The 26062-nt window shown below is 40.8% G+C and overlaps 1 long non-coding RNA gene across 1 annotated transcript; it reads left to right on the top strand.

The window, feature by feature from the left end:
• Positions 1-3441: 3441 nt before the first annotated feature.
• LOC138683460 (uncharacterized) lies at positions 3442-18659 on the top strand. The gene is made up of 4 exons (XR_011322984.1): positions 3442-3533; positions 16487-16672; positions 18142-18343; positions 18451-18659. It is a non-coding gene; the product is annotated as an uncharacterized lncRNA (long non-coding RNA).
• Positions 18660-26062: the final 7403 nt, after the last annotated feature.

The following is a 26062-nucleotide window of genomic DNA, read 5'->3' on the forward strand; positions in this document are numbered from 1 at the left end:
TCACAAAGTAAATGTGCTGAAAACATTGTTTATGCCAAAATTTTTTAAACAGCATTAAGGTTTTGTTGGGGGGTTAGTTCTGAAATGACTGCTTCATGCTCTTTGTAACATATCAGTTCTGTCTTGGAGTCTTTCAGATCTCTTTTGGAAAAGTTAGATCTTCTAAAAAGCAGGATGAACTCATTCAAGAACTTCAGTTGAAATCTGATGTATTCTTGCTCTTTAGGATTGATGCCTTGAACAATGGCAGGAGAAGGAAAATTTTACTGTATCGCTGTACTAACGAACTTTTGCTTGCTTGAAAACTTCAAAATTTTGGTATGTACTAATTAGATAAGAAAACCTTGAGCTTTGTCAATGGTATGTGCTAAAGGCGCCAACAGACAGGAGGCCTCGGGGCCTGATGTGCGTCAACAGGCAAGAAGCCTTGGGCCTTGATAATAAGCTTTGAGTTCTGCTGAGTTTTTGTAATTAAAAATTGCCAAGGCCAGTTAACTAGGAGAAAGAGATGACCCACACTGCGTGTGACCAAAGGGTGGACACTATGTAAATCATAATATGAATATATATGACTGGAATAATATAAATTTTGCTTGCTGTAGGTAACGGTGTGCACGATAGGTGGAACTATCGCCCGTGCACCCAGCGATGCAATAAAGAATGCCTGCTTTCTAAAACTCCAAAATTGAGTCTTAGAGAGTTTCTTTGACCGGCTTTTTCGGTAACAATTTGGCGACCCAGATGGGACACTGCCTTTGAACATCGATGGCTCCGTGGGATCTCTGGACCTCCAGCCAGCACCAAGGATTTCTTGGGGAGAACCTCTGATCCCCGGACCCGAAGATTTCAAGGCAAGTCCCCTGGAAAGGTGAGAAGGCATTCTTTCTTTTCCCTTGGGGTTAGAGTCCCCAAGTGTCGGGGGTTAGAGTCTCCTGACTGTCTGGGGTTAGAGTCCCTGGACTGTCTGCCTCGTCAGATGGTGCATAAATCCCGCAGAGGTTGGACTAGGTGCCTGTAGGCGTTAGAGTCCCCTGACTACAGGGTTAGAGTCCCCGTCTCTAGAGTAACTACGGGGTTAGAGTCCCCAGCCGGTTGGACCAGTAATAAGCTTTGGTTGTGAATGATATAATTGCACCTGGTTATCAGAATTTGGTTATTGGAAATACGGATTTGTTTTGTTTGCTTAGATCATTTAATTGTTCTGTTATTCATATTTAATATGGGTGGGGAATCATCTAAGGGAGGTATTTTGAAAAAGTCACCTTTGGGATGTATTTTGGGACATTGGAAGCAGATTGCCAGACCCCCAGGTGGGGTCCTGACAAGGAAAAATTTGATTAAGTACTGTAATCAGTGGTGGCCACTGTATAAATTGGATGATGGGGAAAGTGGCCTATGAAAGGTATGTTAAATTATAACACCTTATTACAATTAATGTTATTCTTGAGGAGAGAAGGAAAGTGGGATGAAGTGTTACATGCGGATATGTTCTTTACTTTGAGGAGACATCTGGAGTGGCAAAAGGAATGCGGTATAAATCTTGCACCTAGTGATCCCCTCATTTTAGCTTTGGAAAAGGAGAAGGGTGAGTGTTAAATTTCCCTGAGCAGAACTAGCACAACAGGCTAGGAAGGAAAAAAAAAAAAAAAAAAAAAAAGATCAAAACTGGGACTAAAACAATGTAGGAGACTGAGCCGTTTGTCAGACAGGGCTCTGAAATTTAATAGAAGCCATTAGGGCATGTGGAGAACTAGGGATAAATTGGTAAATTGGACTAAAAGTGCAAGAATGCAGGCAGAGACCTGACAAGAGTCCCAGTGATTTTTGGGGACTCAGACAAGCTCTGATAACAAAATTTTAATGATGCACTCACAAGTAGTGTCCTTGTAGGTCAAATGGCCTCTGATTTAGAGAAATAATTTGTGTTGCTGTGTTTGTATATGATGAGCACAAAGAAAAGCAGAAAACTGAGAAAAAAAAGAAAAAAAAAGAGGAGCAAAGCAACAAGAGGCTGATTTATGGGCAGCCACTCTTGCAAGGAATTTACAAGTGAGATAAGGATTAGGAATGTTAAAAGAAAAAGGAATCAAGTGTGTTTGTGGCTGTGCTGAGAGAAGTGTTCAAAGTAAGCAGTGAGAGAGGACTGATAGGGACCAGAGGAACCTCTCCCAGTGGAACCTCTGGTTATAGCAAAGCTGGGAAATGAGGAAATTGAATTTTTGGAAGACACTGGAGCCACCTATTCTGTTTTAAATACTTTAGAGGGGGAATTGAGTAATAAAAATGTAAATGGTTTTGGTGCGACAGGGACCCGTGAAACAAGACCCTTATTTAAACCTTTAAAATTTAAACTTGGAAAACAATGGGTTACTCATCAGTTTTTATATTTGCCAAATACTCCAAAAACCTTATTGGGTAGAGATTTACTTGAAAATGTAGAAGCTGAAATCAGATTCAGGAATGGGGAAGTTGAAATTTTAATCCCAGAATCTAACTATGTCGAAGCCATAGCCTTGTTGTTACAGGATACAAATTCCAAAGGGGACAAGATACCTCGAGAAATAGAAGATGCAGTGATTCACATCGCTTGCACAGAAGTTCCAGGAAGGTCTAAGAGAGTGGAACCAGTAAGAATTGATCTAAAACCAGGATCATCACCAGTAAGAATTAAACAATACCCTTTAAAATTAGAAGCGAGAATTGGCTTGATACCAATAGTTCAAAAATTCTTGAAATATAAATTGCTAATAGAATGTGAATCAAAATACAATACACCCATCTTACCAGTAAAGAAAGCTAATGGAAAAGATTATCATTTGTCCAGGATCTTAGAGCAATAAATCAGATAGTACAAAATATACATCCAGTAGTTGCAAACTCATATACATTACTAACTACCCTCACCAGTGAACAAAGCTGGTTTACAGTTTTAGATCTGAAAGATGCCCTTTTCTGCATCCCTTTGGACTCTAAAAGTCAGGAGCTTTTTGCTTTTTGAGTGGGAAAATCCTGAAACAGGGCAAAAGACACAATATACTTGGACAGTTCTACAACAAGGCTTCAAGAATAGTCCAACTATTTTTGGAAATCAGCTGGTGAAGGAATTAGAGATTTGGAGAAAAGAAAATGGACAAGGAACTGTATTACAATATGTAGATGACATCTTAATGACAACAGAAACTTGGGAAATTACTGTGTATATACCAAATATGGTAGCCACGGTTTTAGAACAAAAAGGAGGGCATTGGTTGTCCCCCAGCCATATGCTGAAATACCAAATGGTACTATTAGAACAAGATGACATCAATCTCAAGACCACTTCAGTTGTAAATCCAGCAGTATTCTTTTCCACTGATCCAGTGGAGAGTTCACCAGAACATGATTGCTTGCAAACTGTAGAGGAAATATATGCTAGCCGTCTGTGGACACGTATTTAGCTAACGGTTGCAAGAGCATTCCAGAGGCCTTTAGAAGACCTTGAACAGAATAAACAAGAAGACAAAAAAAGAAAGATGCCAATTAGAAGAACACAGGTGCGCATTCCACGATAAAGGGAACTTGGCACAAACAACCTCAATTCGGCAGTTTATCTTCACCAATTAGACTGAGACAAGCTTTGCATGTTTTAGTTGATATAACCAATTATGTCCTATGTTTATGCGCATGTACAGAGTTAGTATAACCAATTATATCTTATGTTTATGTGCGTGTACAGAGTCGATATAACCAATCATATTTTATGCTTGTGCGCGTGGACAGTGACTTTGCAGAATATGTGACTATAAGTATGTGTGTGTTTTAGCAATAAAGGGTCGTCTGTCGTCTGCTTTCAAGATTACAGGCATCTGTCTACTTCAATCTCCTCAGCCGTCCAGATCTTAAAGACATTCTGTTGGAAAATCCAGACTGGGAGTTATATACTGATGGGAGCAGTTCTGTTCATGATGGGAAGAGACTGTCAGGATACGCTGTGACGACCTTAGATGGCATAGTAGAGGCATGAGCCTTATCTCCCAAAGCATCAGCCCAAAAGGCAGAACTAATAGCCTTAACTCAAGCATTGGAACTGAGTAAAAGGGAAAAGGTTAATATCTGGACAGATTCGAAGTACGCTTTTGGAGTTGTACACACCCATGGAGCCATCTGGAAAGAAAGAGGACTACTGTCAGCACAAGGAAATGAAAACAAACATGTTGCACAAATACAAGAACTATTAGAGAGTATTAAAAAACCAACAGTGGTAGCAATAATGCATTTCAAAGCCCACCAAACAGGAAAAACCCCACCAGAAATAGGTAATCAATTGGCAGATAAAGCTACCAAAGAGGCTGCAGAAACAGGCATCATGGCATTATTACCAGAAAAAGAAATAACTTTACCAGAAAGACCACCTAAATATGATAGTAAAGATGTTAAATTAATAAAAGCCTTACAGGCACAGGAAAAAACAAATGGGTGGGCTGTTACACCCACAGGATAAATAGTGATCCCACCTTCATTGATGAGAGAAATTGCTAAATGAGAACATAATAAAGTACATTGGGGAACTGAAAACATCTTCAAAAGATAGTTAAAAGCCAAGCAATGTCAGAAATTATCTGATCCATCAGGGAAAAATGTGAAATTTGTTGTAAAAATAACCCAAATACTAGCAATAAATTGATTTTTAGGGTTACAAATGGAGGAAATTCCCCAGGAGACTATTGGCAAATTGATTTTACAGAATTACCTAGAAAAGGGGGATATAGATACATCCTTGTTCTAGTTGATACTTTTACTGTATCGCCAGAAGCTTTTCCCTGTCGCACCAATAAAGTCAGAGGAGTAACTAAGATCTTGTTAAAAGAAATTATCCCAAGGTTTGGTGTTCCTTTAGGAATGTCCTCAGACAGAGGACCACATTTTGTTGCTGAAGATTGTGTGGCAGTACACTCCCCCCAGCAGGAAACAAAACTTCTCCAGGCAGGGAGAAGAGGAAAAAACCCTAAACCCTGGAGGCCGCAGGTTGAAATTTGAACTGGCCAATCAAGATGTGCCAGGTACACTGAAATGACCTTTTGGCCAATAGGGATTAAATGACCACAGTTCAGGTTCGACAAGGGTATAAACAGGGTCCCACCAGAGGACATGTTGGAATCAGTTCTCCTCGGAGCAGCAGGTCTGCAGTCGGGGACTCCCCCTTGGGTCGGGGCACTGCCCGAGGTAAATCCTCGAGGGAGAGACCCCTCATCTTTTAGGTGAATGATATGCACATTTTGAGTCATCACTTTTAAGGATTCTTAAGTCGGCTATGCAGTACTAATTCCCCTTACATCATTGTATATGGAGGGGTTAAAAGATGGAATTTTGGTCCATGGATGAACATTGGGGGAGAAGTAGATAGCCGAGAAAAGCACAGTCAGCACAGAAAACAGATGGTTTATTGCTCATTGTTTGGAATGCTGACCATGGAGATAAGGAAGCTGAGCGATACTGGGGGAGGACGGGCAGCGGGCTGTTGCACGGTACAGCTGTGAGCCTGGTCGGCGTGTGACTGCTGGATTATGACAATATGCCACACGTACAAAGCCCATGAACCAATAGACAGGATGGCTATGGCGTGTGCAGCTCGCCTGGCCAGCGAGCGCATGCGTCATAGGCTCCCTATGTTGCAACCAAGGCGTGTTTTGGCACTCGCTGGCCACGTGTGCCAAAATCCATTCCTTTGCAAATGTATAAATACCGGGATTTTTCCAAAGAGCATCGGGCTGGTGTACAGCAAGGTCATCGTTGCCTCCGTGGGGACACCCACGTAAAGCTGGCACCTACCGATTGCTGGGCTGAGCTCGCAGCGCAAGACGGCACAAGAATATACGGATAGTCTATCTTCCTCACAGTCCTCGGGTCAGTATGTTAATTTGCTTTACAAGATACCCTTAGCATAATGCATGTCTGTAGTTAATAAATGCTTGCTTTTTCCCCTTATAGTCAGTGTGTGTGTGTTCACCTTCTCGGGAATCATCAAAACCACTCTAAAACAATCATTGAGACCATGGTTTATAAAATGTTACCGGACTTCTAACTAACTTTGTACTGAAGAATAAATCTGAGTCTTAACACCTGTTGGATTTGGTTGTGCGTGCATCTGTAACATTTTAAATTGGCGTAGTCGGCAGGATGTTGTTAATAGAGAAATTATGATGGAAGCACAGCTGTAGTCCTTCTCCCCAAGGTATGGAATGGGCAAAGGAGAAGTGGTCCGACCCAGCAGCGGTCATGGAGAGAATAGAACGATGCCACAGAAGTAGTCGAGACGGCAAAGACAAAGGCAGTGTGTGTGCCCTCCTAGGCACCTGCTTGATTCAAGCACAAAACCAAAAGAGTGATTCTGCTAAAAGGCAAGGGGAAATAGATTGTCTGAAGGTGGAATTGGAGGAAAGGGACGTGCTACCCCTTATTAAAAGAGAAAGGCACACCGGTCCGCATGGTGGGAGCCCCCAAACCACTATTTGCACAACCCCTTGGTCGGGTCCCAAACTCAGCGAGTTACAAGCTAAGTTTTTGCATGAAAAACTGCGGAGAGTTTCTTTAACTGAGGGGGATCGAATACTGTTGAGTGATGATGAAGTGAGAGGTTACTGGGGACCGGGAGTGTTTCTGAGTGCTGGACCGGCAGGTGATCAGTCGATAACGTCCCGAGTAGCTTACTGGGCTGGGGGTGTGGACCCCAAGGAGAGAGGAGAATCTGTTACTATCTGGGAAAAGGGGCTGTCGGAGTTAACGGAGGGAGTGCAAAAAGCCACCTGTGTTCAGGCCATGTATGATGGAGGGCAGCAGGAAGGTCCAGCCAGCTGGACTTTTTACTGAAGAATAAATCTGAGCTTTAACACCTGTTGGATTTGGTTGTGCGTGCATCCATAACAATTAAGTAAAAACTCAGCCATAACATGGGATCTCCATACTCCTTATAGGCCACAGTCAAGTGGAAAGGTAGAAAGAATGAATTATACACTTAAATTGCAGATTGGAAAAATACGTTAGGAAACATCAATGGCTTGGATACAAGCGCTACCTTTAATGCTGTTAGGAATCAGAATACAACCTCGTGGTAAAAACAGTTTGAGCCCTCATGAGTTACTTTATGGAAGGCCTTACCAGGCCCCACATATACCAGGAACAATGCACATTAAAGGGCAAATGGACTTGAATAATTACTTAATGTCCTTGGGAAAGACTTTACAGGAATTGCAGAAGTACGTGACAACAAGCAGGCCCTTGGAACTGGATACACCAGCCCATCCATTTCAGCCTGGAGACTGGGTCTACATCAAGTCGTGGAATTCTGAGCCACTAACTGAGAAGTGGAAGGGACTGTTCCAGGTACTCCTAACTACTTATACAGCTGTCAAGGTCCAAGGGAAAGACCTGTGGATTCATTATTCCAGGATTAAGAGGGCTCCAACCTCATGGACAGTTGAACAAGAGTCTCCCCTTAAACTGAAATTGAAAAAGTTATAACTGATTTTTATGTTTTGTTTGTAACAATTATGGTAGCAATGAGTCAAGTGTGCCAGATATCATCTTAAGATCAGAACTTCCATTTAATCTTAACACAGAATATAACTCAAATACTCTGCAAAAGTGATTGTTGGATTTGTACCCAAATGTCAACCTCCGAACATAGCCAAGTCCTACCCTTGATATGTATCATTATTTAACAATCCACAATATGGTAAGGGACATCCAGACAATGCATGGTGGCCAAGGCTCTCTGGAAAAAAGACAAGAAAGAAAGTTACCATGATAAAAGGTAATCTGAATTCCACTGTATGCTTATATGGGCCAGGTAATGACTCTCTGAGCACTCACACCCTTAAGTCTGGGAATGACAGGTGTGATAGTTACACTGCTAGACGAAATGACAAAACTTTTGTAGGATGTTTCCCAGGATATAACAGGACCGGATCATATTGGAGGCCCACACTAAGTCTTATAGACACATCAAATCACTTTGGCCTCCAAGTCCCAGAAGGAAGCGGGTGGTATTGGTTATGCTTGAAAAGTACTACCTCCCAATTGGCAAGGAGCATGCACATTAGGAGCTGTAGTCCCTAATATAACAATAATTGACAAACTACATGAACAGAGCAGATGGGTAAAAACTTCTCAAACGAACCAGGAGGATTCATAATCCCATTATAGATTGTCCCACAGGATTCCACAGTTTTGCCAGATGGTTTATCCCTTGGCTTGGAGTTAGTGAATTGGAAAAGGCAATAGTAAATATATCAGCTGTAATAGAGGACATGGAAAACAGAACCACTGATGCCATACAGGCATTACAAATTGAAATATCTAGTTTGTCTCATGTAGTGATACAAAATCAAATGGCTCTTGACTTACTGTTGGCTTCACAGGGAGGTGTTTGTACAATTGTTAATACGAGCTGCTGCACATATGTAGATCAAAGTGGCAGAATTTCTACCGATCTAGCAGAGATTTGGAAACAAAGATCTTGCATCAGGTTATGAAGGACAATACGTCTTGGGGATTTGAGGAGTTCTGGCACAAACTTGCCTCATGGCTACCTAATTGGACTTGGTTGAAAAATCTATTCATTATTGCAATAATTGTAATCTGTGTGTGCATCTTAGCCTGTGTAATGATTCAATGCTGTAGCTGTTGTAGTCGAATGTACATGAAAATTAAGTTTGGATATTGAGGCTTTGGATTTGTAAGTCCAAAGTCTCAATAAAAGGGGGGAGTTGATACCTTGAACAATGGCAGGAGAAGGAAAATTTTACTGTATCGCTGTACTAACGAACTTTTGCTTGCTTGAAAACTTCAAAATTTTGGTATGTACTAATTAGATAAGAAAACCTTGAGCTTTGTCAATGGTATGTGCTAAAGGCGCCAACAGACAGGAGGCCTCGGGGCCTGATGTGCGTCAACAGGCAAGAAGCCTTGGGCCTTGATAATAAGCTTTGAGTTCTGCTGAGTTTTTGTAATTAAAAATTGCCAAGGCCAGTTAACTAGGAGAAAGAGATGACCCACACTGCGTGTGACCAAAGGGTGGACACTATGTAAATCATAATATGAATATATATGACTGGAATAATATAAATTTTGCTTGCTGTAGGTAACGGTGTGCACGATAGGTGGAACTATCGCCCGTGCACCCAGCGATGCAATAAAGAATGCCTGCTTTCTAAAACTCCAAAATTGAGTCTTAGAGAGTTTCTTTGACCGGCTTTTTCGGTAACAGGATCACATACAGCAGCTCCCATTTAGAACTCCACATGTATATGATGGGGCAACCCATTTTAAAGTAAGAATGGGAAACTAACTCTAGCAGAGGTCTGTTAACTTATTAAGAGATGTAAACTTTCAGTGCTACTTTCAGTTTGGCTTTTATCAAGATGGATGATATAGTGAAGGAAATAAAAGAGGATGTCAATATATAGAAATGAAAGGCAGAAGTAGAGAAGTGAAAAAAAACCCAAGATCTTTGATTTGTCTTTCTGTAACTTTGAAGATTAAAACTAAATGGAAAATAAATCCATAGCTGACAAAGGCACTAACCTGTTTTTCATATGAATGGATTGAATATTTGTTAAAACTGGATAAAGGATTAAAATAGTACTTCTGCGTAGTAAAATATGCTGTTATACCAGTCTGCAAATTTAGCTATTAAATGATACAAATTATTAACTTATAAAATGATCGCAGGTTTTACCACCACCACCCCCCCCACACAGTTGTGCCCTTAAGGGAGTTTGTGTTCCTGTAATGTATGTCCTACAGGAGAGGAAAATATAAGGCCTTATCTTCTGTACATTGGTATAGCTGGATTAAAGTTGTACTTTTATCAGCTTAGGGTCTGTTTTGCAATTCCTGACTAAATAATCTGTTTCCTCTTTTGTTACTGTAGTTCTTATACCTCCCTGTGATAGTCATGTGGCTGTCATATTGTTAGAACTCTCCTTGCTGAGATATTAATGATTGAGCTTATTCAGACTTAAAACAGGGGAAGATCATGGCTTTAGATATAAATGCATATGTCTCTTTGAAATCAGTGGGAGTGCAGGTCTGGCATTTGAAAGTGGAAGCTTGCCTTTAGGCTGCTGCTGAAGAAGAAATTACAGAAAATAAATTTTGGTGAGCTGTTTTTTTGACTAATAAGGGTATCTTTGATAGGACAGAAAAATCAGAATAAAAATTCAACTAATTTGATTTGACAAAGTGGAAAAGTATTTATGAGCAAGTTAGGCTGCAAAAGGCTTCCCTCCCCAGCCTGAGAGTAACAAGCTTCTGTTTTAAGGTATCTGTAACTAACTTCTCCCTGTTGAAGGCACTGGCTTTCTTGAATTGAAGAACTAAAATATAAATGCTGAGCAAATGACCTGTTACAAATCCAGTTACTGGCTCAAAAGTAATAAAGGAAAGAGTATGTTTAAGTAAATTCCAGTGAAATCAAATCAGTTTCCATTGTCTGTATTATTCTGATCTTGGTGAACTTCAGAAGTTGAAGTAAAGGATGCCATGGACATTGTGTTTGCAACATTGTGAACACTGATAGTATAAAACTTGGTATGAATTTTTTAAATTTCATTACATACTTCATTTTTATGCTGCCTATTGTCAGTAGAGTAATGCCACACTAAAGAAGCCTTTTAGTAAATTACAATATCATACTGTTTAAAGTAATCTTGTAGGAAAACTCATCAAATGGGATATGTAATGTGAAAATATACCTGTGTACTTCTTTGTGAATTAATCTTACTTTAGTTTCTTGTTCTTAGACACTATAAAATGCCTCAGCTAGTGTGGAGACAGATAACTGTGTCTTGAGCAACATAATGGAAGTTTTCTAAAATTGAAACTGTATTTTGAGATCTACAGTTTTACCAGCCATTATTTATTAAATTCTGTTTTAGTGATACACATGTAGTTCATACCCAAATAATTGAAGATTTTACTTTTAGTACTAGCATTCTTGTTTCTAATATTTCATAAAAAGTATAGGATGGTGAAACAGATGTAGCATGATTAAATGCTATGAAACTTCACCAATAGATCTTTCAATCCAGTGAGCTATCTTCTTAAATTTCTTTATTGTAGAGTTTAAAATTACTTGTTAGTAGTAAACGGGAATCAAGTTGGCAGTTTGGATATCTAGTTCTATATCTAGCTTCATGGAGCACTTTTTTTTTTGTCTGTTGGGTCTGGCTGGGATGGAGTTAACTTTCTTCATAGCAGTCTGTGCTTTGGACTTGTGCCTAAAACAGTGTTGATAACATATCAGAGTTTGGCTATTGCTGAGCAATGCTTGCACAGTGTCAAAGGTGGTGTCCTGTCCTGTCACCTCCCTGTGATGTATTCAGCAACCAAAGCTCAAGGAAAGGAAGAAGGGGGAGGGGGGAGGCATTTGTGGTTATGGTGTTCATCTTCCCAAACAACCATTATGTGTGCTGAGGCCCTGATTTCCAGGAAATGTCTGGACATCTGCCTACTGATGGGAAGTAGTGAATGAATTCCTCCTTTTGCTTAGCTTTCCCTATTAAACTGTCTTTAACTCAACCCACGAGTGTGGGGTCTGGGTTGGTTTTTTTGTTTGTTTGTTTGGTTGGTTTTACTTCCTTCTATTTTCTCCCCATCCTGTGGGAGAAGGGTGTATGAGAGGCAGGGTGGGTGTTTGGCTTCTGGCTGGGGTCAACCTATGTTCTGCACTGATCAGGGAAGGGAGGCAGGGTCCTTTCTGGATCTCAATAAGAAAGGCCTGACAACAAATGGCTTATTAAAGCAGTTATTAAGACATAATAAGAAGGGCAATATAGATTGCTAGTAAAACTTATGTCCTTTCAGATGCTGGGAACCCCATGTTCATGCAGCATCAGATGGACCACAGATGGATTTTCTATGGCACACTCTGCAGATCCTGTCTGTGGAAAGAAGCTCGGTTTCTTGGTCATTCAAACTATTATATATTTTCTTACAAGAAAACAACTCTATTCATAAAGGATGTTTGCCTGAGAACTTCTTTCTGTACTTTTAGATAAAGGCAAGGCTGTGCAAGTGGTATAATCGCAGGTACCAAGTGGGCATTTGCCCTGCAGCCAAGGAATTTGTGCAGCACAATGCAGGCCTGAAGGCCAAGCTATATGTGCAGAACAGCACAGGCTTGGGCCTACATGGGTTAACTGTTATGTGGATCACTAACTCCTCATTGTGCAATGGTGTCCCAGTCAGGATCAATACAACCTACCACATTGTCCTATGAAAAAATGTTAGTTTTCCTGTTAAAACTGAATAATTAGAGATGAACCATGTTGTTTTCTTAGGGCTGTTAATGCAACTCTAAATTTTTATACCATCTTAATTTACAATAATGCTATATTTGAACTCTGAATCATTGCAAGGAATAATTAGCTGCTGTCTTTAAAACACATAATTCTTACATTCATGCTGAGAGATCACTTTTGCTGTTCTGAGTTTGTCAGAGCCTAGAGGATTAGCAACTAATCTGGAAGATTTTCAAATCCAGAGAGAAGTATGCTAGACTAGAGCAGTAAAAACTTGATTATATAAATAAGACTTGGTACTTTAGCACTGTAGTTCCAAACTTAGCCACTGAGCATGGAGATATCACAAGGTAAAGCATGCGAATTATCTAATTAGCCTATGCTTTTGAGACAAAATTCTCCATGTATTATGTCTTTCTGTGTTTTAGGAAGAAAACTATTTTCAACACCAAATAAATCACCTTGCAGTTTTATACAGCATAAAATGCTGTTTGTATATTATTTCTATGACAATTTTTTTTTTTTTTTGATAATACAGTAGTGTTTAAAGCAGAGCTTTTAGAATGTGGCAAGCACATGGTGATCATTCTCTTAGATGCTCTTCCTACCCTCAATGGCTTCTGGCTCAAAGACTGAACTAGATATGATGTTTTAATGTTTAACAGTCACAAGATTTCTGTTCTGTAAGCTTGTCTAGTCTACACTTAAACAGGAATGTGTTCCCAGTGTCCCCAAAAAGGATGTTGCAAGACATTTTACACCATGAGAGTAAACTGTGTGAAGTGCTACCACCTCCTATTTTAAACCCACTTTACATAATTTTTTGTGTCTTAGTGTAAGAAGGCAATGGCAATTGATTTCTATTCCTCCCCCTTCATGTCCCTTTGTTTAATAAATTTCTATTGCATCTTTCTACAGATGTTTCTATTGCTGCTTGGAGAAACCTACTTGATCATTTTTCCATACATTTGACAATGTTCTTTATCCTTCTGTCAGCATCTTCCACTTGTGTTTCTATAAAATAGACTATTCCACAATGTGCATTGCTTAAGGTTTCTGAACAAAGTAAGCGATAATGGGATAAAAGGGAAGATCCTTACATAGATATAAGAAAAATGGTTAAAATAGCCAGAAGCAGAGGGTTAGCAAGAACAATCAGGCAGGCACATCACATGTTTATGTAGTAATATAATGATGATCTTTTTTCTAATGGTGCATATCACTCAATATACTTTTTAAACCACTGCTGTATATTAAACTGGTGTCTTTCATGGAACACTCTGATGTAGGATCACATTCCTGAGTAGTAATCATTCTATATGTGGAATTAAAATTGTTTGTTCATAATTGCATTGATTAAATTTATCTACATTAATTTTCATCTGCCATTTTATTTCCCTGTCACTGATTCCATCATATTCTGCTGTATTGCCCTCTTAACTTTTCTACCCTGAATTGCATTGTCATCAGTGAACTTTGTAACATTGTTTTCACCCTTTTTATGACTTGCTTATGGATATGTTGAACAACATAAGTTCTAGGGCAGAGTGCTGGGACTCATCTGGAACTTCTGTCTACTGTGAAAAGTAAAATTTTTCTTTTGCTTATTCTATTTATTTTCTCTTAAGTATTTTTTCTTTTTCTATTCCCTGCAACGAGTTTGCTTAACTTTGCCTCCCTTATCTATAGATATAACTTATTCTTTTAGGGAATTCCAGAAAATTTTGGGGGTGTGATTTCCCTTTTAAAAATTTGCATGCTTTCTTCCATTTCAAAGGAGTTGTTGTTCTGATGCTCTAGAGCTCTTGGAGTATGATATATATGTATTCCCCCCTCCCTTGAGAGAGTGCATTATGGTCTTAATGCCCAGATATGGATTTATTTAGGGTTTTTTTCATTTGGTGGTGGGGTGTTGCTTGTGTTTGCAATTGAAACACAACTTTGGACAATGTGTAAACTGAATTAGTTATGATTTATATTCTAGCTCATGTGGCATGTCTAAAATGTTAAAGACTACAGCTATGCTGTGATTGGAAAGTACTTCTACTTCTTCTTTTCAGTATAGTTTTGCATGATGTACAAGTTACATGTATTAGACATGTCTGTACAACGAAGCACCATGCAGCCGCTCGCTCACTCCCCCCTGCACCCAGTGGGATGGGGGAGAGAATCAGAAAACAAGTAAAACTCGTGGGTTGAGATAAGAAAAGTTTAATAGAACAGAAAAGAAGAAACTAATAATGATAATGATTATGATGATGATGATGATAATAATAATATGACAATAATAATAATAAATGAATTGGAATATACAAAACAAGTGATGCACAATGCAATTGCTCACCACTTGCCGACCGATGCCCAGTTAGTTCCCGAGCAGCGATCTGCCCCCCCCGGCCAACTCCCCCCAGTTTATATACAAGGCATGACATCACATGGTATGGAATATTTGTTTGGCCAGTTTGGGACAGCTGTCCCAGCCACGTCCCTTCCCAACTTCTTGTGCCCCACCAGCCTTCCTGCTGGCTGGGCATGAGAAGCTGAAAAAAAACCTTGACTTAGTTGTTGCTAAGTAGTGTTTATACTAAAAACATCAGTGTGTTATCAACATTATTCTCATACTAAATCCAAAACATAACACTATACCAGCTACTAGAAAGAAAATTAACTCTATCCCAGATTAAACCAGGACATGTATGCATAATCACTTGGTGATTGCTTCATGTCACAAAGGTGGCCTAAGGGTGCTTTTTACACTTGAGTGAATTTTTGTCAGTTCTAACAAAGCCAAAAAAAGATCAAGGGGCTTTTGTAAAGGACCAGGTAAGAATTAAAGTGGTTCCTAAACAGTTCTATTTGAAATCTAGACACTAGAAGCTAGGAAGAAGGGGAGAGCAAGGTAATCAGGTAATATGCTGTATTGGGTCTGGCTGAGATGTAGTTAATTCTCCCCATAGCAGTCCTCATAGCGCTGTGCTCTGTATTGGTAGCTAGAAAGGTGCTGATAACACACCAGTGTTTTGGCTACTGCTGAGCAGTGCTCGCACAGCATCAAGGCTGTCTCTCCAACATTTCCCCCCTCACTGGCAAGCTGGGGGTGGGCAAGATCTTGGAAGGGGACATAGCCAGGACAGCTGACCCAAAGTAACCAAAGGGATATTCCATACCATATGACGTCAGCTCAGTAATAAAAGCTAAGTAAAGGGAGGAGGAAGTGGGGGCAACCGTTATGTGTACTGAAGCCCTACTTCCCAGGAAGTGGCCAGACATTGCCTGCTGATGGGAAGTAGAGAATAACATCATTTGTTTTCCTTGTCTTCCATGTGCAGCCTTTGGTTTTGCTTTATTAAACTGCCTTTGTCTTGACCCATGAGGATTTTTTTCCGTCTTATTTTTCTCTCCCCTGTCCAGCTGAAGAGGAGGAGTAATAGAGTGGCTTTGGTGGGCACCTGGCATCCAGCCAGGGTCAACCCACCACAATCCTTTTTGGCTCCCAAATGGGGCATGAGGAATTTGAGATAAGGATAGTAATTAGGAGAGGTAATGGGCAAAACATGAACTGAACAATGGTAGAGAGTGGAATGATCATGGGGAATTTAGGTTATAATTGTGGTGAAGGTATGAGGGCTGGATTGTGTGAAAATCGTCCACTTTTGTTCAGTGTTGTGATGATGTTATTTTGATTTTTGGTGTGGGGAATACTTTTTCTGTTGATGTGAGTGAAGATTGTGTGATGAATGTGTATTTTAATGGCAATTCTTAAATATGTGATTCACAGAGGCAAGGGGTGTGTGGACACATATTTAGCTAACGGTCACAAGAGCATTCCAGATGCTTTTTAGAAGGCCTTGAACAGAATAAACAAGAAGACAAAAAAAGAAAGATGCCAATTAGAAGAACACAGGTGCGCATTCCACGATAAAGGGAACTTGGCACAAAGAACCTCAATTCGGCAGTTTATCTTCACCAATTAGACTGAGACAAGCTTTGCATGTTTTAGTTGATATAACCAATTATGTCCTATGTTTATGCGCATGTACAGAGTTAGTATAACCAATTATATCTTATGTTTATGCGCGTGTACAGAGTCGATATAACCAATCATATTTTATGCTTGTGCGCGTGGACAGTGACTTTGCAGAATATGTGACTATAAGTATGTGTGTATTTTAGCAATAAAGGGTCGTCTGTCGTCTGCTTTCAAGATTACAGGCGTCCGTCTACTTCAATCTCCTCAAATGGTGACCCCGACGTGATTGCAGGCCGAGAAAACACTGGAATTGCTGGAGGTGCGTCTGGAGGAGACTCTAGCCGAACGATCGTCTAGCCAGCTGGACTGAGCAGACAACATTCTCCCGGGAGATCAATCACCCTGCTCGTTTGGAAGTAAGGTGAGTGGCTAGAAGGATTAAAATGGGTGCCCAGATGTCTGTGGAAGAAGAATTGTATGAATGCTTTCGCATATCCTCTCCACGAGAGGGATTAAGTATGATTCAAATACTTTACGTATGATGCTGAAGTGGCTTAAGGACCATGGTGCCCCCACTTCGAATGTAGAAGTCTTTGAAGTTAAAAATTGGGAAGAAATAGGAAAAGTAATTTGGGACTTTGTATCATGTGGGGACATGAAGGCTCAGAAAATCTCTGCTACGTGGAGATTGGTGCTGGAAACGTCGAAAGCCCTTAAGGCAGAAAAGAAGGTGGCTGCCGCTGCAAAAATTTCAATTGAAGATACCCCGGAAAGAAAGGAAAGTGTGTGTGGCGAGGTGGTAAATAATTCGGACAGTGATGAGGACTTAAACACCGAGGGAGATGTCATTAATGGAGGCAACGATCAACCTTTAAGTAACCTGCCTCTCGAGCAGAGACCCATCCCCTCTGCACCTCCCTATGAGGCAGATACATCCCTAGGAGAAGCTATAAAAAAGCGATGGAAGGACATAAATGATAAAATGTTAACCAAAGGTCTAAATCCTGTGGCTTTTCCAGTTACAGTCAGGCAGAATGCCCCAAACGTGTGGCAACCTTTCAATTGGGATTTAATAAAAGAAGTATGGAAAACAGTAATGGCTAATGGACTGTCTGCTCTGTTTAGTCAGGCGTTATTGGAGAATATATTTTCTGGTCAAATTTTAACGGGCTTTGACTGTACACAATTGGCTACAATGATTTTAACCCCGACTCAGCGTCTATTATGGAAGGTGAAATGGGCAGAATTATGTGATTTAGCCGCACTAAGAAATTTGGACCGCCCAGAAGGAGATCCATGGTAGATGATCACTGCTGCACAAATGATGGGGACTGGTGACTTTGCAGATGTTAATAGGCAAGCAAGGCTACCGGTGGAAGCATTACAAGAATCAGCTTCCTTAGCTCTGAAGGCAATGGTAACCTTGCCTGAAGCTGGAAAGCCAGAACAATCATTTACAAGTATAAGGCAGGGTAATACAGAACCTTATATGTCCTTTATTGATCGTTTGCAAGATGCTATTGAAAAGCAAATAGATAATGCTGATGCCAAAGAAGCATTGATAATAAAATTGGCCGTGGAAAATGCAAATGCAGACTGTAAAAAAATACTACAATCGATGCCAGGAAGAGTAACACTAGTAGATATGATAGAGGTCTGTAACAAAGTTGGGTCTTTGGAGCATAAAACTACATTAATGGCCAATGCTTTTGCTGTAGCCATGCGAATGGATACAAAAAATGTTAAGAAATGCTATAAATGTGGACAACCGGGACATTTGCAATTTCAAAGAGGGGCTAAACAAAGTGGAAGTTGGGCCTGAAATATGCCCTCGTTGTCATAAAGGGAGACATTATGCTAACCAACGTAGATCTCGTTTCACAAATGAAGGTGTAGCTCTGCCACCTCGAGGTACCCCGTCACCGGGAAACTACAAGAAGAGTGCGAGGAGCGGTGCGATGACCCCAACAGCTCTGAAAGGATCCCAGAACGGCGCCAAGAAGGATGTCTGGCAGAATTGCCAGCCCGAACAGCTGGAAGTGCCGGGGTGGATGTCTCAACAATAGAAACCATTCTACTATGGAACTCTCAGGTACACCGTGTGCCAGTAAACGCACAAGGACCATTGGGTAATGGGCTTAGTGCCCTGTTGTTGGGATGGTCTAGTATAACATTACAAGGAATTTTTGTGCTTCCCAGGGTGATTGATGCGGACTACACAGGTCACATTTATGCTATGATTTGGACGCCATCTCCACTAGTATCGATACAGGAAGGAAGCAGAACTGCACAGCTAGTCCCTTTTAAAGCAAATGTACCATGTAAGGTTAATCAACAGCGTGGCAATGCAGGGTTTGGATCTACGGGATTAGAAGCTCAAATTATGTGGTCAATGGAGATCAATAAAACAAAACCTAGTATATCAGTAGAGCTACAAAATGCAAAGAACAGGCCAGAAAAAATCAAATTACAAGCATTAGTGGATACTGGAGCAGATGTAACGGTTCTGTCGTGGGAGGACTGGCCTGTCACTTGGGAGCTTTCTGAGATGGATTCAAAGCTGTTCGGTGTGGGAGGATTATCAAAAACTCGACAAAGCAAATATATGATTCAATTGATTTGTCAAAATTCAGATTCTTATATCAAACCTTATGTAACCAATATCCCTATGAACCTGATAGGCAGGGATGCATTAAGTCAAATGGGATGTGTGCTTAGTACAGGAGACAATTTTGTGGCGCGGCCATTGACGGGCAACCATGCCTAAAACTGAAATGGAAAACAGAGGAACCGGTTTGGGTAGATCAATGGCCGCTGACTGAATCTAAGGTCGCCATCTTGAAACAGTTAGTACAGGAGCAATTGGAACAAGGGCACTTGGTGAATACCATGAGCCCTTGGAATACACCAGTTTTTGTCATTCCAAAAAAATCTGGGAAATGGAGACTGTTGCATGATTTAAGAAAAATAAATGAAGTAATGGAAAATATGGGAGCCCTTCAATTAGGGTTACCCACGCCTACTATGATTCCACAAGGATGGAACATTTTGATTATTGATTTAAAGGATTGTTTCTTTAAATATATTTAGACCTGAAAGATGCGGAAAAATTTGCCTTTTCTATCCCCACCATAAACAAACAGGAACCCATGGAACATTATCATTGGGTAGTTCTGCCACAAGGAATGAAAAATTCTCCAACCATATGCCAATCCTATGTATCCCAAGCTCTAAGAGGGTTTAGACAACAAAATTCAGACTTGATTATTTATCACTATATGGATGATATCTTGATAGCAGGGAAAAGAGAGTTATCCGAAAAGCTCAAAGAATTGACTACACAATTGTCTGATTTTGGTTTAAAAATAGCACCAGAAAAGGTACAAAAAATGCAACCATGGAAATATTTAGGCTGGAAGATTTTAGAAAAAACTATAGTTCCACAAAAACTGGAAATTACAGACAAGATTGAAACATTGAATGATGTGCAAAAATTACTGGGGACAATCAATTGGGTTCAAACACTGTTGGGAATAGATAATGAGCTTCTGACCCCTTTATTTGAAATGTTACGAGGCAACACTACCTTAACGGCACCTCGACAATTGACCCCCTCAAGGTAAACAAGCATTACAACAGATAGCAGATATAATATCCCAGAGTCAGGTTTTTAGGATTAAAGAAAATCTTGACATTAATCTTAGCATTTTAAACCGAGAAAAACAACCCCTCGGGATCATATATCAATGGGAGGGGAGTCACAAAGACTTGTTAATAATAGAATGGATCTTTTTAGCTCACCAGGCCCGAAAAACCATATTTTCTCGAATTGAAATGATTTCAGAATTAATTATAAAGGGGAGACGTCGGATTATTGAGATTTGTGGACAAGAACCACACACGATTGTCGTTCCTTTGACTCAAGGATATTTACAATGGTGTCTACAGAATAGCCTAACTTTACAAATTGCTTTTGCAGATTTCGAAGGAAAGATAGATATTCATCTTCCTGCGCACAAAATGTTTACCTTGCTACAGAATATACAACTAGAAGAAAAAGAATTGTGTGCAGAATTACCTACTGATGGTCCTACAGTATTTACGGATGGCAGTGGAAAAACAGGAAAGGCAGTAGTAGTTTGGAAAGAAGGTCAGGTATGGAAAAATCACATTGTCACGTGTGAAGGCTCCCCCTAAGTGGTGGAACTTCAAGCTGTAATAGAAGTATTTAAAAAGTGGCAGGATGTTGAGGTCAATATTATTGCTGATTCTTTATACGTGGTAGGTGTAGTAAAATGTTTGAGACGGGCTTATTTGAAAGAAATTGATAACATCACATTGTTTGAAAAATTTAAGATGTTGCTATTTCTGTTAAACCAACGGACAAAGTGTTATTATATAATGCACGTGCGAAGTCACACCAGTTTGCCTGGATCGATCACAGAAGGGAATAAATGAGCTGATTTACTAGCTAATCCTGTATGGATTGGGCCACCCCCCAATAAACTTCTACAGGCACGTGGAGCTCATAGTTTTTTCCACCAACCAGCAAAAGTATTAGCCAAACAGTTTCAAATTTCTATAGCAGATGCCAAAGCCATCATTCAGTCCTGTGCTGAGTGCCGGAAATTATCTGGGCACGGAGATGGTGCTGTAAATCCTAGGGGTCTGCAATCCTTGCAATTGTGGCAGACTGATGTGACTCATGTACCAGCTTTTGGAAAATTGTGTTATGTTCATGTTTCTGTTGATACATATTCCTTGATGGTATGGGCCACAGCACTTGCGGGCGAAACAAGTCAACATCTACAAACACACTTACGACAAGCATTTGCAGTAATGGGTGTCCCGGCCCAGATAAAAACAGATAATGGACCATGTTTTATAGCACAACGGACTCAGGAATTTTTTAAGCAATGGGGAGTTACTCATATTACCGGCATTCCTCATTCTCCCACAGGTCAAGCTATAATCAAACGTACTCATAAAGTATTAAAAGATTTTTTTGAAAAACAAAAAACTGGGGAATTAGGGGAGCCTCCTTCAAATAGACTCATGAAAGCAATATATGTGATGAATTTTTTGACTCTGCGTGGAGAGTCAGTTGTTCCCCCTGTAGTTCGGCATTTTCAAACAATGAATAGTGGGATTCAAAATATTGATAATGGGTGGAAAGTCTGGGCTAAAAATATTGAGCGTCAGCAATGGGAGGGACCTTTTAAAATAATAACGTGGGGCTGAGGTTATGCTTGTGTCATTACAGAAAATGGACCAAAGTGGATCCCAACTAAATGGACGAAACCTTATGCTGAGATTGATATGGAACACACTGACTGTAGTAAGCAGCATGACAGTGACACCGGTGATTGATCCACATCGTTTAACACCGTGGGACAGTAAGAATGTTTGGGTGTCACTAGCTAAAGCTATTAATCAAACCTCTTTTTCTGTGTCATTGACATTACCTGAACAGTCCTTTATTCTTGTGTATTTTATTAGGTATAATGTTGCTTTTACTGTGTTTAATTAATTGTGTTCATAGATCTTTGCAAAGGGCAATACAGCAGGTGTTAATTGACGAAACACAAAAAGGGGAGTAGGGAATCTCTCTCCACAAGAAAAGTTAGCTAAAGCCAAAATTAGGGGTAAGGTCATGGTTTTAGTTAAGAATCTAGAAACAGGGCAATGGGAAGGTCCATTTCCATTAATAACCTGGGGGCGAGATTATGCTTGTGTTTCCACAGATACAGGCCCATGACGGACTCCCGCTCGATTTGTACGACCATCATCATCTGGAACATCCTAGATGGTGCAGCAATATGAATACCACCTCAGCCAAAAACTAACATGTAGGTCACCTTGGCCAATATAACAGGTCAAGATTCTCTGTGCATTGCAACCACATCACAAAGCCCATGAACCAATAGACAGGATGGCTATGACTCATGCAGCGCACCTGGCCAGCAAGCGCATGCGTCATAGGCTCCCCGTGTTGCAACTGAACAGCTGCTAGAAGCTTCCTCTATGTCCCATAAAGCCAGTGCTAGCCGACTCCAAGACGAACCCACTGCTGGACAAGGCTGAGCCAATTAGCGAAGGTGGTAGCACCTCTGTGATAACATATTTAAGAAGGGGGAAAAACTGCTGCACAAAAGCAGACGGAAGAGAGGAGTGAGAATATGTGACAAAAAACAACTCTGCAGACACCAAGGTGACTGAAGAAGGAGGGGGAGGAGGTGTTCCAGGCGCCAGAGCAGAGATTCCCCTGGAGACCATGGTGAAGACCATGGTGAGGCAGGCTGTCCTCCTGCAGCCCATGGAGGTCCACGGTGGAGCAGATATCCACCTGCAGCCTGTGGAGAACCCCATGCTGGAGCAGGTGGATATGCCTGAAGGAGGTTGTGATATTGTGGGAAGCCCACAGGCTCCTGGCAGGACCTGTGGACGCATGGATAGAGGAGTCAATGCTGGAGCAGGTTTGCTGGCAGGACTTGTGGGGGACCCACGCTGGAACAGTCTGTTCCTGAAGGACTGCACGCCATGGAAATGACCCATGCTGGAGCAGTTCATGAAGAACTGCAGCCCCTGGGAAGGGAAGAACTCACGTTGGAGAAGTTCGTGGAGGACTCTGTCCCATGGGAGGGACCCCATGCTGGAGCAGGGGAAGAGTGTGAGGAGTTCTTCACCCGAGGAGGGAGGAGTGGCAGAGACAACATGTGATGAACTGACCACAACCCCCTTTTCCCTGTCCCCCTGTGCTGCTAGGAGGAGGAGGTTGTGGCGGTGTGCTTCCCGCACACTGCTCAAGTGATAAACACCAGTGGCAGTGTTTTGGGTTTGTGTGGCAGGGTTTTTGGTAGTGGGGGAGGGGGCTGCAGGGGTGGCTCCTGTGAGAAGCTGCTAGAAGCTCCCCTGGCTCCAAGTCGGACCCGCCTCTGGCCAAGGCCGACCCAATCAGCGACAGCGGTAGCGCCTCTGGGATAACATATTTAAGAAGGGGAACCTGCAGTGGGGGAGGAGATTGGAATGTGTTTTGGGATACCAAGGTCAGTGAAGAAGGAGCGGGAGGAGGTGAGCTGGAGGAGGTGATGGCCCTGCAGCCCGTGGTGAGATGGCAGGCTGTCCCCCTGCAGCCCATGGAGGTGAAGGGTGGAGCAGATGGCCACTTGCAGCCTGTGGAGGACCCCATGCTGGAGCAGTTGGATGCCCCTGAAGATGGCCATGACTCCATGGGAAAGCCCGCGCTGGAGCAGTCTCTGACTGAAGATCGGCCTGCGGAAAGGACCCATGCCAGAGAAGGTTGTGAAGAACTGCAGCCTGGGGGAAGGCCTTGCGTTGGAGAAGTTTGTGAAGGACTGTCTCCCATGGAAGGGACCCCATGCTGGAGCAGGGGAAGAGTGAGGAGTCCTCCCCCTGAGGAGGAAGGAGCGGCAGAGACAATGTGTGGCAAGCTGACCCCAACCCCCATCCCCTGTTCCCCTTTGCTTCTGGGGGGAGAAGGTAGAGAAAACCAGGAGTGGAGTTGAGCCAGGAAGGAGGGAGGGGAGGGGTGAAGTTGTTCTAAGGTTTGGTTTTCTCAGTATCCTTGTTTTGATTTGATTGGTAGTAAATTAAACTGATTTTGTTTCTTCCCCAAGTTGAGCCTGTCTTTTGCCCATGACCATAAGTGGTGAATGATCCCTCCCTGTCCTTGTCTCGACCCACGAGCTTTTTCTTTATATTTTCTCCTCCTCATCCCACCATGGCTGGAAGGGAGGAGTGAGCGAGCGGCTTTGTGATGCTTTGTTACCATCTGACCTGAAACCACAACAGTACATTACTTTATAAGCAGCAAAACAGTTAAGCATTTACTTTATAAGCAGCAAAACAGTTAAGCATTTGTGAAATTTGGTGTTAGAGGGCTTTTCCAGCTATTTGAACAATGAACATTGTTAAATTGCAAATTTGATTTAAGAAGTAAATAGTCTTCTAAAAATTGTGTAAATAAATGCTATGAACCGTAACTTTGCTCTGAAGATCTAGAGTGAAACTGGCTATGAAAATGGATATTGCTATGGAATATTTTATGGTGAGCTGTACTGGCTTTCCTTCAAAATGTCTAAGATAAGGTATTCTTACTGATACTACATAGTAATTTTTTTTCCCTGTTGTCTGTGAGCAGCAATCCTCATGAGCTGGATTTATAATCTCAATATCTTCTCATGGATTTATTCATATTCAACAGCTGTGTTTTTCTTTTAAGAAAAGTTTGTATTGCATTCCAGCAGACCTGTAGTCTTCTAATTAACTTGTGGATTTCTAGCCAATAAAGGCAGAAAAAATAATGTTGGGGTTTTTTTTTAGAATTGGGGGTGTGTGTGGTGGGGGGGGAAGAGGTATGTAAGGGGTGGAAGTGTTGTAAAATCAGAGAAATAATAGATATTTTGTTAGCATTTCTGTGACATTGGGCACTTCTGTTTTTTTTTAATGATTGCCTTAAAGTTTTATTATTAAGCATTTGAGATGATGGAATGTTTTGCTTGTTATTGATTATGCAAGTAATAATTTGACCAGCAGCTACATTTGAAAGCAGTCATAATGCTCGGATGTAATTTCTCACCCCGTATGCTAGAAAGTCATATGAAAACCTGCATGGATTGAAAATAATCCCCTAACAGATTTTAAGACTTTTCTGGGGCTGCTCAATTATTAATGTATTAATGCTTTAAAATTTGGTGGGGTGGATGATGAAAGCAACTTGTAAATTCACCAGCAACTTTTGAACTGGCTATTTCTGAATTTCTGTTCAAGCGTAAATCTTTTAAAGTATAAATAATTCAGTAGTTTGTCCCCATATCTTCTAGTTCAAGAATCCTAAAGCTGTGCTTGAAGTTTACATCCACTTTTTTTGCATGTGTGTCAAGCTTTCTTTAGGCAAATTGCATACAGTTATGCAATAACATGCAGACATAAATAAGACATAACCATAAATCTTGAATCAAGCCCAAGAACACACCATGGCAATGAAATGGTTATTTATTTATGTCTTGAAACAAATGAAATATTTCTCAGAAGCTTTAATACCTCTCATTTGAATAGGTACCAGTTCTTTATTGTAATCATGGTAAGGAACCCTCTAAGAATGGAGGTAACTTTTTAATGTTTGCCTTTCATGTTAAATGATATATATCAAAAGCATATTAGTACAGCCATGATGATGCTATTGAGATAAAAAAATGTAGCACTTAAACCATTATAACAACATGGTATAAAAGTTTTCAGCAGTTTTTTTTTTTTTCTAGTCTGTCTTTTATGAGTGTTTTGAACATTGTGGGATGGTCAAGATGTTCAGGGTGGTTTATCACTTACTTATGATACTTTTGTGTTCAGACAGTGGTCATGCTAGATTGTTGCCACAAAAAATGCTTGAAAAAAATATTCTTGAGCATAAGTAAAACTTCAGAATGTTTCTTCTTTGCTTAACCATCTCACTGAGAGACTGCAAAGCACTTAGTGATAAGTTATACTAAGTATTAATTTATAGCAGTCAGAAATTATTTAGTCTTGTACTCTGTAACAGGTTGGAAGTCAGCTTTAGCTATAAGAACAAGACAACTTTAGCAAGAAATTGCTAGCTTGATATCTTTCACAGTAGACTGGCAGTTTCAGAAAACACCACGCACTATGGATTTAGGGATGTCTCAGACTAGAAGTTAACTTATTCTCTTAGCAAAACAAAGTTTATGTTCATATTCCTCCTTTCTCTCAACTCTTTTCAAAAAGAACAGTTAAGTTACCTGAAACCTTGCCTTAAGACGCTCTTGTCTGAGTT

The sequence above is a fragment of the Haliaeetus albicilla genome, chromosome W (genome assembly GCF_947461875.1).
Source record: "Haliaeetus albicilla chromosome W, bHalAlb1.1, whole genome shotgun sequence".
Taxonomy (NCBI): domain Eukaryota; kingdom Metazoa; phylum Chordata; class Aves; order Accipitriformes; family Accipitridae; genus Haliaeetus; species Haliaeetus albicilla.